Source organism: Haliotis cracherodii, unplaced genomic scaffold (genome assembly GCF_022045235.1).
Source record: "Haliotis cracherodii isolate W230 unplaced genomic scaffold, xgHalCrac1.p SCAF_3, whole genome shotgun sequence".
Classification (NCBI taxonomy): Eukaryota; Metazoa; Mollusca; class Gastropoda; order Lepetellida; family Haliotidae; genus Haliotis; species Haliotis cracherodii.
Genome location: NW_027266286.1, coordinates 44,051,355 through 44,067,811, shown reverse-complemented (window position 1 = coordinate 44,067,811; position 16,457 = coordinate 44,051,355). Strand labels below are relative to the sequence as shown.

Below are 16,457 nucleotides of genomic sequence, written 5' to 3'. Positions count from 1 at the left end.
GTGATACAGAAAGTGCTGCTTAAAATTAAAGTTTAATAACTAGACTAAGTGCAGATCTATTCTTCGTCATATGTGGGTGTCCATAAGTGTTTTTTTGTAATTGTCTGGTTTAGATGCACGAATGGCATAACTAAAATTGAATAACACCAAATGATGCACACACAAAATTGTTTGGTTTCACTTCACCGTGTATTTCAGCTCTATCATAGTGATGAGGAAAACAAGGTCATCTGAAAGAGTCGTTCACTGTAAGCAACTAAATTCGTGGCGAGATATTGTACAGTCAGTCTTGAAACTTTATCTCCTTTATGAGCACATCTTGTCAAACAGTCTTGTGAATAGTTTTTTGTCATTGAACCCTCATGCTCTAAGTAAGAAAGAGACGACGGTTTTCAGCGTTTTTCTTATTTCTAGCTCAGATGGGTAAATCAGTGGAAGGGGATTGTCTACTGGACCCTTATTAACACAGTTTAATTGTTTTCATACAGTGTACCACTGTCTTAACAATATGTGACGTTGGTACTGTTTGATATCAAATGTATACATAATATTAACATGTGTTTGCATTACGTTTCCTAACCATATGTTGTCACTTCCTTGTGCAAATCGTTTGAGCCTAATGGAAACTTTGGCGGGATATAATTGATATAATTGTTACATCACTTCGGCGTCGATGAATGCAGTATCATGTCTCAGAACGGAGTGCCTGTTGGCTGAAACAAAAGTGGACCTACTTGACGACACGCATCAAAAGATTTCAACTCTCTGTGAGTGGCATTATAGCTCAATACGGATTTTGAAGGCAGATTTACACATATCATTACAATGGAAGATGCAGTACATAACGTCATTACGTCATGTAGCCGGGATATTGCTGAGTGCAGCGTTAAACAACACATAAACAAACACTGCACGCGTTCTGTGCATGCAGCATTTGAGAATTACAAACAAACAGCAGGCAAATATGAAAAAAATCCCGCAGAATTAGACAATAGGACAATATTGTATTTTAATATATTATTAACGAGAGTATTAACTTATTAACTGTATTAAGTGATGCTTATGGTATATCTTTTTAGACACACAGGTCAAATGCTCTTGCAGAGGAACAGAAATATCTAGCAGATAAACAAAAATAATCACTTACGATATGTTGCTGAAATAGACCTTGTTATTCAACATCTATACCATTGAGCAATTCAGTAGTTCAATTTGTAATGACGGTTGTCCATACTTCATCAAACATGACCATAACGGTATTAATTACAATTAAACACTGTTCTCCTAAGACAAAGATATGTACAGTTATATTCATTGATAAAGTTGAATTTTTCAGCAGATTATTTCTCATGCCAAAATCAACAACGTTTCGTTTCAAATATACTTTTTTCTCCTATCACTAGCATAGGTACATTGAAACTTTAACAGATCACCGAGGATTAATAGTACACAAAAAATGTTCTTCAGGTAAGTGTTGCTTTAAAAGGATTTATGTAGAGTATACCCATGTACATATAACTTTAACGACAGGCCAATGATATCCGGTTAACGAACTTCGACCTTTGTCGTGGCCCAGTTTATCACGGTCATCAAATATACATAAGTTCAAAAGTTTATTTTCACCTCGAGTCACTGAGACATTGCGGTTAATAGGAATATGACGTGAACTGTATGAATATCAGTGTGATGAGCATGACGCTCGTTTACTGATTAAGGTCCCATCGAGTTTTGCTTTTACTAACACAATGCTGTTGCACGCAGGATGGCGGCAACAACAATGAAGGATGCAGCATGTATGGAAATAGACCGGTATGCGGCTGACCTTCATGAAATCAGTCAGGCCATATGGGAAAAACCTGAACTTTATTATGAGGAGATTAATGCTCACCAAGTACTGACTGATTTTCTTGAGAAGCATGGATTTAAGGTTGAGAGGAATTACAAACTGAATACAGCGTTCCGGGCAGTGTTTGGTCAAGATGGAACAGGTCCTCATGTGGCCGTAATATGTGAATAATATGCCCTGCCAGAGATCGGACACGCTTGTGGTCACAACTTGATAGCTGAAGTGGGCGTGGCAGCGGGTCTTGGAGTGAAGGCGGCACTACAGGCTACAGGAAAGGGAGGGAAGGTCAGTTGTACTGATGTCATGCAGTGTTGACTCTCAGGGAATCATATGTGAAGCATGTATCATTTGTTGTAGAAATGGGAGGTTAAATGGAGGGTAGCGTCATGTTCAAGATATTGTACTTGTATGCATATGCATGTCTTTCAGCTACAACTGCAAAACTAGATGTTGTTTTAATTTACACCATGCGTCTTAATATTATTCGGTAAAAACATTTTGCAACAATGTTCTTTTGTGTGTGCCAAGCATTTTTTTCCCAAGGGTCTTAAGCATAATTTATTTTTTCAAGCATTTTCTGGGACAATTTCTTTTTTCGTTACAATAGCAGCCCTTCCTCCCCTCGCCTCCAATGATCGTGGGTTCGATTCCACAATCTGTCCTGAATATGATACATGATTCAAACGTCTGATCATGAGACTTCCATCACTTTGCAGTATGTCAGTGTAAGTGGGTTTCTCCAAAATGTTTCATTACCTTCAGTTTTCCTCCCACACCAAGCGGACGCGCTTGATACACTAGAAACCGAGATAATATTCAAAGCAGACAGTTTAAATGAAATGCTTTTGTTTGGACCTGCTAAATTGCGAAATGTCCATTTCTTTAAGATAACTGTTCTGGACACTCCAGCTGAAGAGGACGGTGGTGGTAAACTCGATCTCACCAACGCTAACATCTTCAACGATGTTGATGTTGCGATGATGGCGCATCCTTCACCATATGTAACGCATGTCCTTTGTTTCTGGCCGTCGTAAGGTAAGATATATACACTATTGATATAATCTATCATTTATCATCATGATAACACTGTAGTTAAAATGACACTTGACATAAAACTGTGTACGTGGCTGTTCATATCTTGACAAATGTCATGTCTCAGTCCACTTTCCCTTTATATCCAGCAGCTGCAGCACTAAATTACACAACTTTTGAGGTACAATCGAGCATTCCTTCACTTCGAGGATTTCAAAGAGTGTCTTACAACTCTTGCTCAGAAGTTGTTTGATCAAGGTTACAATAATCAAGGCCTCGAAAGTAAAGCTTTCAAAACGTATCAAGGTAGACATGTGGAGGACATTTCCAAATTTGGCACATCAGTGACAACAATGATGTCCGATGCAATTCCAATTTTAACTTGTTTCATATGTTCCAGTGTTTTTTCAGGTGATCATTTAACTTTATTCATCATTATGAGTGAGTGAGTGAGTTGGATGTAACGCCGCGGTTAACAGTATTTCAGTTATATCGCGGCGTGTCAGCTTAATGTGGGAGGAAACCCCGAAGCGATGCAGGTCTCAGACGTGTACCACTTTGGTGAAACCCAAGAGCACGGGTACTGTGCTGACAAACCTAGAAACATAATCGGTGCCAACCGGGATTCGAACTCACAATCATAGGTTTCTGGCGTGCCCAAGGGATGCAACTTTGCACAGCGAATCGCGGCGCCGTAGACTGGGCCACCCATGCCCCTTTATCATTATGATGTCACCACACTCAATGACACGAAATGGCATAAATTGTATATGTGGCTGTTCATATCTTGATCCATGTCATTCATACTAATATTTCTTCCACAAACAATTTACCAGGTAAAATATAATACTCATAAGGAACATCCGATTCTTTCATATTACTATTGTTATGCTCTCTTGGTATGACAGATCAACTATAGTCACATAAAATAATCTGGTGGCCCTGAACGTTTTTGAGTAACATAGGATTTTTGTATCAACAGCTGCACCATCAAGTTCCAAGGCAAGGCGTCTCACGCTGCGGGATTTCCCTGGGACGGCATCAACGCTCTTGACGCCGCCGTCCTGTGCTACCTCACAGACAACAGATGGAACCTGACTGGAGAGAGCATGGTAAAGGTGGTTGACAAGTAACCCTTGCAAAAAAAACCCACACAAGTGATACTTTTATGTATACTATTCCCCATGCTTGCCGTAAAAGGTGACTATGCTTGTCGTAAAAGGCGACTAACGGGATCGGATGGTCAGGCTCGCTGACTTGGTTGATGCATGTCATCGATCCAAATTGCGTGGATCGATGCTAATGATATTAATCACTGGAGTGTCTAGGTCTAGAGTCGTTTATTTACAGACCGCCGTCATATAGCTGGAATATTGCTGAGAGCGGCGTTAAACAACAAACCAAATCATTCAAATAACCAAGATGTGGTAATCGATTGCTCAAAATTGACACATATCATTGTCTTAGAGCCAGGTTCCATATAGCACACATTGAACAGTAGATTCTCAAGGTGAAGGTCATCTGTTCTCAATATCGTGTATGGCCACGATTCCATGGAAGCAATGAGATTTCTGATTGTGGCCCGGGGAATGTTCACCCAGTCTGCTTGTAGTGTTTTTGCCAACTCTCGGAGGTTGTGTGGTTGTTGCTGACGTGCTCGCAGTCGTTGATCCAGTGCATCCCATACATTTTCGATTGGGTTTAAATCTGGAGACCTGGTGGGCCACAGCAGGACCTGGATATTGTGATTCCTGAAAAAGGCTGTTGTCAGTCTTGCCGTGTGAGGTCGTTGTCTTTGGGAATTCTCGAAGAATACAACGTGATCATGACTTGCACTAAACACAACTTGTCTCCATCGCAGTTGTGGGCATAATCTGTAACTTTGACATCATTGACGTGGCAGGCGACGATGCAGGTCCGTCAAAATGACACCTCGAACTGGTCGCCCAGAAAAGTCTTTTGCTGTCTGGGCAAAACATCCTACGCAATCATGGCATTGCCTTTGGTGTTTTTTTCCACGTAAGTGACGTATGAATCTGTCCTGTGCTCTGGGAGTGATACGTGGTCGACCGGATACGGTTCCAGAGTCTTGTAGTGGTACTTGGTACTACGTGGGAAACCTTGCTAAATCTGAATGTGATTCTCCTGTTTGCAGTTGCTGTTATTGTTGTAAATATCCCGCGCCCCTGGGTCTCACCAAAGTGACATACTGTGATATAACTGATATACTCATGGAAGCAACGATGAATATATCTCTCTTTAGATGGCGTTGTTGCGTTGGGCTGCCGTCGTCGTGGCATGTTTTCGTTGTTCGCTTGCTGTAGGATTGATGGCATGAAAATGAAAACCCCACGTTTTTACAGCCAAACAAGTGATGTTGCACGTGCATGACATGTTCGTGTGTTTCTTCACCAAATTCCTGCACTACCTCATTCTTTCCACACTAATTAATCCCAATCCATGCAAAAACGACCAATTCATTTTTGGTATTAATTTAGTATGGATGTCGGCAACACTAAGATATTTACGATTTTACTACTTTTACGTTTTATTTTTTTTGCAGGGAATAGTTCTCTGGTCAATCAAATGGAAATGACGAACTACATTTTTTTTACTATTTTATTCATAATACCCCCTTCGCCTGTTGCGACGCCACGTCCATTTAATTGCATCATTGAGTACAGGAATCATAAAGAAAGGAGGTGTGAAGGCAAACGTCATTCCTGAGGTCTCAGAACTCGAATACTCCCTGAGGACACCTACAGACAAAGAGCTGAACGTTCTGAAGGAGAAAGTGTCCAAGTGTATAGAGGCTGCTGCTTCAGCCACAGGGTGCACCGTCAGTATCTAGAAGAACCATTCCTGGGTGTATCGGCAGCAGGTCACAAAATGTTAAGATAATTTAATATTTACAATGTTTACTGTCTAGTCTGCAAAATGTTAACAGGATTTATGTCCGACAAAAAAGAGAGTATCGTGAGTATGGGACAGAAGTCTGACAGTGTGTAATCTATATATGAGGTAGAAATTTATTTCAGTTTGTAAAAGGTTTAATGGTAATTGTCTGGTAGAATCTATAAACGCGTCTGCAGAGAAAGATTCGCGTAATTAGAGTGGTAAACATGCAAAATCACAATCAACAATCTTTTTCAAGGCATGTAAACAATCTGGACCAGACAAACTAGAGGTTAATATTATGACCAACGTTTGAAACCATTAGTTTACGATGCAACGCAATTACCCAAGTCACTGAGGCTTAACTCCGCAATCCAATATACAGACAATAGAGTGTTGGAAATCTTTACACCTAGACATTTATATATTACCTCCTGACAAAATAAAGAACCTTGATATACCCGTTTATACAAATTTAAGTTTCATGATTCTCATTCATAGAATAGCTGTCGAGCTCTAGTATAGTCATGAAAATAACTTATTGTGAGGAAAAACCAGATGATATATATACACCTTAGTACGATACGAAACGCACTTAGATATTGATGCAATTAAAGGTATATTAAGTGTCAGTTATCCAAATGTTTAGTCAGCACATAGAACCATGACACGCAGGAGGCTGTCAGGGTACTCCGTTGGAAACTTATTGGCATGCATGACACAGTTATGTGGTACAGAGCCATGAGGCGTCAACTTGGCTATAACCATACTGTCATCAGCAGACTCGTCAGAAAACAGACACGGGATGGAAAGGACCGTCCACGACCAGGGCCACCCCGAAAGGCAACTGTACGGGAAGACAGGGCTCCGAAAGAACAATGGCTTCCCAACAGTCATCTGTTCACCAGAACTGTCCAAAACTGGATACAATCATTTGTTTTGAAGTCGCGGAGGGTCACCAGACGTCCCTTGTTAACTGCGCATCAGATTCGATTGGTTTGGTGTAGGGCTGGGACGAGTCAAAATGTACTACCAGGGTACCCAACCCCATACTATCCGACCCTACCCGGGTACCCACTCTAGGTCTCAAGAGAGAGGTATAAAATGTCTGTTGTTGTTTTTTACCATGGCCTTGGCAAAACGTATTTAGATACATGTATTAACCAATCTGATCATGCATACACTGACGTTGACTTAATTTATATCTCTATTCAACCATATGAAAAGTCAGAAGGAGGGGGTGCATAGTAAGAAATCATTAGCGACCTGTTGCGTAACCACTGACCTGTACTGTATAGAATGTTTGTCATTAAACAATATATCACGTGACTAACCACGGGCCCGGGTAGTACTGTGGGTACCCGGGTCCTCCTCAGTACCCACCCGACCCGGGTACCCGAGTTGCCCGTCCCAGCCCCAGTTTGCTGTATGGCTTGACGTAATGGGAATCTGTGTACTTGGCGACGGTTCCATTGGTCTGATGAGGGAGTGAGTGAGTGAGTGAACATGGTTTTACGCCGCTTTTAGCAATATTCCAATGGGCTTCACACACTGTACCCATGTCGGGAATCGAACCCGGGTCTTCGGCGTGACGAGCGAACGCTTTAACCACTAGGCTACCCGACCACCCCTGGTCTGATGAAAGCAGATTCTTGCTGCACGGCCCAGTTGGGTGGATGCAGGTTTGGAGACACAGAAACACCCAGGAACATTGCATCAACAGTCCCGTATGCTGGAGGCTCCGCCATGGTGTGGGGAGCAACATCTCATGACTGTAATCTGGACAAGGCACGAGTACGAGGCAATCTTATCGGCGATAGTCACACACAGGACATCCTGAATCCTGTTGTTGTGCCACATTTTGACGGTCATGCTCTTGTCACTCGACCTGTGTTTGTTTGGCGACAACGCTAATTGCTGTGACGGCATTTATGCTATTGATACTTTGCCAAGCTATTGACATATTGAGGACATTTTGGACGTTAGCTGCAGGCAATGGACCCACCAGTATAGAATGTGTGCAGCTTTAGAGGCTGCATAGCATCGGGAGTGGCAGCAGTTAACTCTTGATGGTATCAGAAGACTCACTAGCTAGAGGAAACAGGATGGGTTGAATCTGTCATCCAGGCTCAGGGCGTTTACACTTGTTACTAATTTTCAGGATTTTTGTAAGATAACAATGAACCTTTTTGTACAGCAATGGTCGTTCATATCAGATCATGGAACTTTGGAGATCCATACTTTTCGTGGTTATCAATTTTTGCTCAATTACAGCACTATCGCAACTGTGTTATAAGTGCAATGAAATATTTGAACATTTTCTTTTGTTTCATTAGTGAAGAGTCTCATCTTACATAAGACACGTTATTCTCCACTATAGCTCAGGCCTTAAAGCCAATGATACCTTGTTGTTGTACAGCTATGGCCTGGACAACCAGTGGGGTGCTTAATTAATTTCTAGGTGAATATCATAAACCAGGGCCCGGGATCATGAAAGTGGTCTTAGCTCAAATTTTGCTAAGCACGAATTTTGTCTTAAGTTTTTAAGATTTTGCTTAGCTAAGATTCGCTCTAAGACTGGATCTTGAAACGGTCTCAGCAAAATCTTAGCTAAGTCTAAGTCTAAGACCGTCGTCATAGGGACACGCTCACGTAATATCGCACTACTGTAATCATTGGATGCCGAGGTTATTTTTCTGACACACATTTTCCTAAGATCGGAAAAGAGAAGGTTGTGCGAGAATTGCGCTCACTCGGCACTGGATCTACCTCTGGCTATAAAATTACGCAGTGATGTAGAATATTAAATTTACTATCTGATGGTGTAAATTTAACTGTAAATATTAAACCGGTTTGAAAAAAAGACGCTTCTAAGTTTTGTCCGAGAATTTATTCTGCGTCGAAAAACAGGAAATTTCTCTGCTTTTTAGCGTACACCAATAAACGTACTGTGCGACAAAAAAAATTATTTAGCAGCTTTACCGAAACTGTGAGCGAACAAAATACTGCCTCATATTTGAACGACATAAATATATATCAAATAGAGTTATATGAGTATGTATGACGACATAAATTCAATACAAAAAATAGCCTGCCGTAAATGACGAAAACTGATTTACCGCTATGACGTCAAAAGGCGACAGAGAGGTTACACGCGTTCAAAGGAAAGGGGGCATAACTCCGCTATGCTTAGCACTAGTTTATTGTAACTAGGGTCACTTGGTGAGAATTAGCTGTGGGTAAGGACAGTGTATTTTCGTGGTGTTTTGTTCACGAGGAACCAAAATATTCTAACACAAATATTGATATTGAAACTGTATACGTTTAGGCATAAAAAAGCCATCAGAAATTATGAAATTATACTTCATAAAAAATTAGTGATAGTGAAATGGATGGCCCTATGTAAACCATAAATTAGTCCTTAAATTCCAACATTCTCCTGATTGTGCAAGTGTAATTTGACTAATGTTGCACCTATCTAAATGGATCACTAGCAGTATCATCAAATGTAATTAATTACTAAGAAAATGACACAATTCTATTTGACGTCATGGCTGCTTGTTTGTCTTTGATAACGTCGGAGAAAGACGACACTGGTATTTTGATTGATATATATCTCCCCTAATTTTCGTTCATGATATGGAAAAAGTCCATGTGTTTAAAACGGAATTTGACGCTTTTTCGACACAACATAAAAAGACTGCGTTTACCATGTAAATAATGTCTTGAATAAATAAACAATTCGATAATGTACAGTGTATCTTAATTGGACAAGACACGCACCTGTTTGGCATCAATTTTACGTAATCATGCAAGTACTCAAAAAATTATTTCGAACCAAACAAAATTATTATTCAATATTGTACATGTATTTGTTCATTATTATGTATTTATATTTCTCATCAGCTTGTCTCAAAATTATACCATAAAAGATGCGAAAAAGCTCTCTTGGTATAGAATTAACAGGATAATCGTATAAGGATAATCGTCCACCAACGGGGTACATGGCACGGGTTATATTTTAAAACTTTTTACAATTCTTGTAGAAATATAGTAAACAGTTTAATATCTTGTGGTCACAATATTTGATAAAGGATGAACCCATTGATTATATAATGCAAAACTAGAGAAATAATTCATAAGTCGTTTGTGACTAACGCGCACCTGGCGAATCGTTAGATATCACTGTTCTGTATATCAAACGGCATAAAAAAAATTCCAAGACAAGGACAATTCTTCTAGAAATTTGTGCATATATTTCAACGAAAAATAATATCAATTTTCTTTAAGTTATATCTTCAGTTTAGTTATACAGCTATTCATGGACACTGCTTATATGAACTTATAATATTGACTATTACACTCCCTATAAATACATACATGTTGCAGTTGCATTTACATTTCATCTAGTATCACTTGTCCAAAATAAAGAAATATCGTATACGACACTATAAACTTATCAATTTCCCCCTGTGTAAACATTGTTCAAACAAACAGGATATTATTAAAAGCTTCATACATGTTGTGGCCTATATCTACTTATGATATCATATTGAACATTGATTAATATCCAAAGTGAAATTAAATGTGTGAAAAAATTTACACAAGACATGCACGATCTACATCATAATTGAAACTGTAAATAGCCTGCTAGTACACAATTATCGTGTGTACTTTCATTCAAGGACCTTCACCTCAAAGAAATTACCTAATATGTACAACATATATTGACGTATGACATCACTACCGGTGACCGACTTTTACAAAATGGCGTGTTGACTGTCAACAGTACGCGGGATTTTACAAGGGGACTTTCGTTGATTCAGGGATCTTATATACATAAAAGTGACTTGTAAGTAATCAGACCCAGTCTTACAATCTGTGTACTGTTATTTGTTCTTTTATTTTTCATTGAAACCAACGGAAATTCCGATAAATACTGATAAATACCGTTGTCTTTATGCGTGATTTTGAGTCAGTCATGGCGTCAGACTGGACAAGTTCTGTTGAAAATATCAAATCATTGCAATGTATATATTCCCTAATTCTCCCTACGATTCTCTTCCCGTGTTTATTCTGAAAATGCTGAGCCAATGTACTCAACGAAAAGACGAATCGCTTTGTTTACATTTCCAACAAGTGCACTTTTTTCAGCGTTCGTTTTCACGACTGATTTATTTTGCTTCATTACATCTAGACAATTTGTATTGGTGACAAAGACCATTTGGCATTTGATTCTAAAATGTATGAGGAATTCAAGGATGTAGGTATCGCAGCTGATTTTGAAATATACGTGATGGTATTTGCGTCTCATTACCGGTGTACGTATAGCGTGATTTTGTAAACACTATCCAATATGGCTGACACAAAGCGACTGAGCAACTGAAGGTGGAAAGCCCAAATAGCAAAAAAACTGAAGGAATATCAAAACTTGAATAATAGGTGGGAGACTGTGGGAACGCTGAGTGGGGTAGAATCTATGCCAGTTCATCACCGGTTATACCAACGATGAAAAAAATGGTAGGACGACGAAATCTGTATCTCTCAAAGAGCTCTTCGTCGTTGTACAGATCAAGAGGGTTGAATCGGTCTCGAAATGCTATTTTGTCCTTTTTAGCCCCTAGGCAACGCATGAGGCGAACAACCTCCGCCATCTTTCTTGCTACAAATTTTGTCTTAAGTCTACTCATGGGCAGTCTTAGGATTTAAGATCAAATTTTGTCTTAGACTTAAGATATTCTCAGTGATTGAGCTTCGTGATCCCCGATTTAAGACAAAATTTGGTCTTAAGTCTAAATCTTAAGAGTTAAGACAAAATATGATCTTAAGTTAGTTTCTTGATCCCGGGCCCTGATGACCATCCTACAGAATACACGTAAATCAATAACTCTGTTACAACTGAGGGGGGTCAATCGTCTGTGCTTACAAAATCGGTATCCAACTTATTTATATTATTAATCATACTTATACACATTAATCTACATGCATAAATAAATAAAAAAAAGTGAGTGGCGAGTCTAAAACATAATTGGAAAGGTGAAGATCGCTAGTAGTAGTATTTCGTTACTTAAATGGAATAAATGTTTAATTGATAAAATCTACGATTTCTCTTACTCTGAACGCAGAGAGTACTAAAAAATATACATACACATGCTTACCTATGTTATCAAGTCGAAAAGTGATGGTCATGTTTCGAATGTCACAGGTTTGAATACGAGTTCGACCCAAAGGAATACTCCAACGTTGTAACCAACAGGACTCTGGCCAATGCCTTTGTTGCTAATGCTAAGGTTATTGGAGTTGAGTTTACCCAGCAGGAAAAGCTGAAAGGTGTGTGTATAGGTTCCACAGACATGGGAAACGTGTCCTACGTCGTACCTAGTATCCACCCTATCTACTACGTCGGGGTAAAGGGCTGTCTCAACCACACAAGGGAGTTCACAGCAGCTGCTGGTGAGATTAAATCATTATAAACAAACACAACGACGAACAAATACTGTTGAGAGTACTATATGAGTCTTGTGATCTGACAAACCTCTAAAATATGATGTAAGGAAGAGAATTCGATCACTAAAACTGAGCAATAGAGATTCAGCATGGCCTCCACAAAGTTAGCATTTAAAGATCATGAACATTTTGGTGATTTCTTAAGGGATATGTTGATGATATCTTGCACCATGATGAGCCCAAATGGTCTCAGACATTAACTTATTTTATAAATGAAAAACAGGTTAGCCATATTTAATTGCTTCATAGTGATATTAGATAATAAAATAAATATTGCCTTTGTGGTTTTGATTTCAAACATAAGAAATGTGGCTGTAAGATGATGAGCATAACTACGAAGGGTGTACTGCGTATCCGAAACCGTGTATCGCTGGAAATATTTACTCACTCCATCACTTACTTACTCCGGATCAGTGTGTTTTTAGCACAATAATTAATGTCCATGCTTAAAGTCTGCATTTGAACCAAATACACAACCGGGCAGCACGTTTCTTCAGTTATCAAAGTGTCTTTGTATTCTTTGGTGATGACTAATGATCAAAATTGGCTACCACGTTGTCAGGAAGTATCTCGAAATGAAGGAACATCTCCAAATGAGCCGAGATCAGGCAGACCTTCAACTACCACCACTGACAAAAATGTTTATAAAATGCATTTTATAATTTTGGAGGATTGAGTACTCTCCACATGTCATCTCTCAGGAGATAATGGAGAACATTCTGAGGAAAGAAATGGGAATTTTACAGGTTTCAGCACGCTGGGTTCCAAGGCTGCTGACTGATTTTGTTGAGATATTCGTAACTATGGATGAGTCTTGGGTTCACCACTATCAACCAGAGATCAAACAGCAGTCAAACCAGCGGAAACAGTCCGACGTCTACTCTTAAAAGGGCAAATATAGTTCCATCATCTGGCAAGATGATGGCATTGGTTTTCTGGGATTCTAAAGGAATTCTACAGCTGGACTACTTCAAAGGTTAGGCTATTAAAGGCCAAAGTTATTATAATCTGTGTGATCGCTGCATGACAATATGAAGGCTAAACGTCCAAGACAACTCACTGAAGCTTTGTTGCTCCTCCGAACGTCTGTTGCCTTGAATTCATTGGACATCAACCGTATTTGCCAGATTTGGAATCGCCATATGCCCACCTCTTCCGATACTTGAAGTGCAATCTGCCTGGGACTCATAATGCAAAAGATGATACCGTCATGCTGCTGTTGATGTGATGAGGTGAGGTGAAATGGGGTTAAACGTCAAGATTATTGCACTTTTATAGCGATGTGCAGGCATGTGTATGTGAGTGGCCACCTTGTACTAGTCTGAACTAATTAATGCTGATGTTATAGTGCTTGCCCACTGAGATGCCATGCCCTCAGTTTAATATGAATACCCCACTCAGACACTGTATACTTACTCTGAACCTGCCAGTCCTTGTTTTAGCCCATTAATGCAGAGCGCAAGGCATGGTAACAGCAAGTACAATATTTTATAGTCTTTTGGTATGACGCAGCCGGGTGACGAACGCTCTGCCACTAGACCACATAGGCCGTCTCAGCTGAGGAGGACTTCTTCCACCACCTAGCCTTCTACACTAGTGTGATTCAGTCACTCCAGCATCATTGTGTGGACCTCGGAGGGGATTTTGTTGAAATATGATTGGCTTGTAACTCCATAAACGCAGTCCATCATGGTTAAGCTCTGAACCTTTCAGCCACCTATCTTGCGTTAGATATTTCATTTTGTAGATTTCCTTCAAAAATCGGCTTCAGTTCATTGCTTTCATATCAACAGACGCTGAAATGACATTTCTATGTGTTGAACATGATTGTTTCCAGGTTCACCTGAAGCACAGCCCTACACGTTGGACATCGGTAAGGCCCTGGTCATGACTGCTGTTGATGTCTACACATCACAAAATATCCAGGCAGACATATATGAGGACTTTAGCAAGGATATGAGTTCTGCTTAAGAACTATTTTGCAGTAGTATGTGTGTTCCATATACTATTCAAAATAAGTTAAAAAAACACCCTAGTTTTATCATATGACTACAGTACATCTGTCATGGCCGGTAGGTATTGCAACACACACCCTTCTAAGTGTGGGCGTTCTTTAACGTGTTTTGAGCAGCTGTCATCAAATCCGTTCTGTACCAAAAGTGCTTTTAGATTACATCTGCCAAATAGTGACTTTTCCCCCCGAATGCGTCATCCTTCACCTTGAATGAAGTACAATTTATTCCAGTGTGATATCAACAGACACTAACGACGGATGCTACTGAAAGGACATATCTAATGATATCCTGGTTAACAGAATGTGTGAACAGTTAGTGTCATCTTAAAATCTAAAATATTATATCGTTTATTTGGTCGATTGTCTATCCTTATAAGTCGTTATAAAAGGTACAAATGTGGATTCTCATGTCACTTTTGTTTTTACTTAACACACCAATATGCATTGTATACTGAACTGCAAAAGAAACGTAACCCAAAGTAACACTGCATGAAAATATCTGGGTATTTTTTGTCAAAGTTTCTAAAATTTAACATAACCTTGTCCGAAAAAAAATAATTTGATGATAAAAAACAAAGCAGATGACAATAAAAGCGATCGCCAAAAAGCATCACGGCAACGGCCATGGTAACCCGTGCCAAGTCAAATGCACATGCATTCCCCCATTACTTGTCGACAGACCATGGGGACACAACAGCGACACATTAGTGCATACACCGTGCGTCGACGATTGACACCTCCAATGTCACAGGCCTTACCGAGGACCCGTTCTGACACCACGTCATCGCCGGGATCGTCGTCTTCGTCTTCAATTGGCAACACAGCACCAGCACTGGCGCCACCAGCAGTGGATAAGAGTCCTCTTCTCAGACGAGAGCCGTTACTGCATCTCAACAGCTGATGGCAGAGAGAGAGTCTGGCGACGCCGTGGGAAACGTTATTCGGATACTTGTGCTGTTGAGAGAGACTAGGTGGAGTGGTCTGAGCATCATGGTGTGGGGTGGAATTGATCTTGCACAGAGGGTCGGCTCGGTGGTCTTCCAAAACATCGGTCCAGGGAGAGGCAGTGTTGTTACAGCAGCTCGGTACATTGATTGAGCAGCAAGAGACTTCCTGGCATCAGATGGCATCAGAACCTTGCAGTAGCCTGCCCCCAGTCCTGACTTAAATCCCATTAAGCACCTGTGGGACGATATTCAAAGACGGCTGAATGACGTCCGGCCAAGGCCGACAACTGCAGCTGAACTGCGTCAGGTGTTCCTCAGAATGTGGGCTCAAGTGCATCTGGCCTTCATCAACCGCCTCATTCATTCCATGTATCGACGTTAAATGGCGGGACACACGAGATACGTGGCGGACACACGAGATACTGACTTGCAATGCCATTTTCTCAGAGACTAGTGCTGTGTTTCACTTTAAGAACATTTGACACTTTATTTTCAATCTTGATGATCAGTTTTGCAAAGTCTCATCTTTTTAATATGTCTCAAATATTTTTACACTGTTTGGACAATTAAAGTTTCTTATATATCTACCCATGGTGACGTTTCTTTTGCAGTTTATACAGTGAGCACAGTGTAAGATCAATGTTCAAAGTAAGTAGAACGTGAATGGCTTGGCGATTAGTTTTAAGTGAAACAGGGCTAAGGATAACATCATGCCTCACAAAGACTGAAGAAACTCCAGTGGCCCTATCACCCGGACGAAAAACTAAATATTCTAGTAATGGAGGCATAAGACTCATCTGATTTTAGAGGGGAGGGGTGGGGATGGGGATGGGGATGGGGGTGATGTGTGTGTGTGTGTGGGGGTGGGGGGGGGGGGGTAAGGGTAAACAAGTGTTTTGGCATCAGCAAATCTAAATATTGACCCCCATTTGATGTTTCCAGAAAGGGCATTCTTTAGAGAAGCATGAGTGATTTCCTGTTCAGTTGATGCAATTTTTAAAGTTACTCCGTTACATGCGTATTCTCTCTGCATTGAACCCATGTAACAGACAATGTGCAAGTATTGACACCATGGCCGTATTTTTCGGCATTTGAAGCATCTCAAATGGTTCAGAATGTAGACGTCACCATTAATATTGTAATAGCCACCTTTAATGAGTGAGTTGAGTGAGTGAGTGAGTGAGTGTTGCCATAATCCATATCAGCAATATTCCAG

The 16,457-nt window shown here is 40.2% G+C and overlaps 1 pseudogene; it reads left to right on the top strand.

Annotated features, from left to right (window-relative positions):
- The first annotated feature begins 1,762 nt into the window (after window positions 1-1,762).
- LOC139475444 (peptidase M20 domain-containing protein 2-like) lies at window positions 1,763-14,251 on the top strand (annotated as a pseudogene).
- Window positions 14,252-16,457: the final 2,206 nt, after the last annotated feature.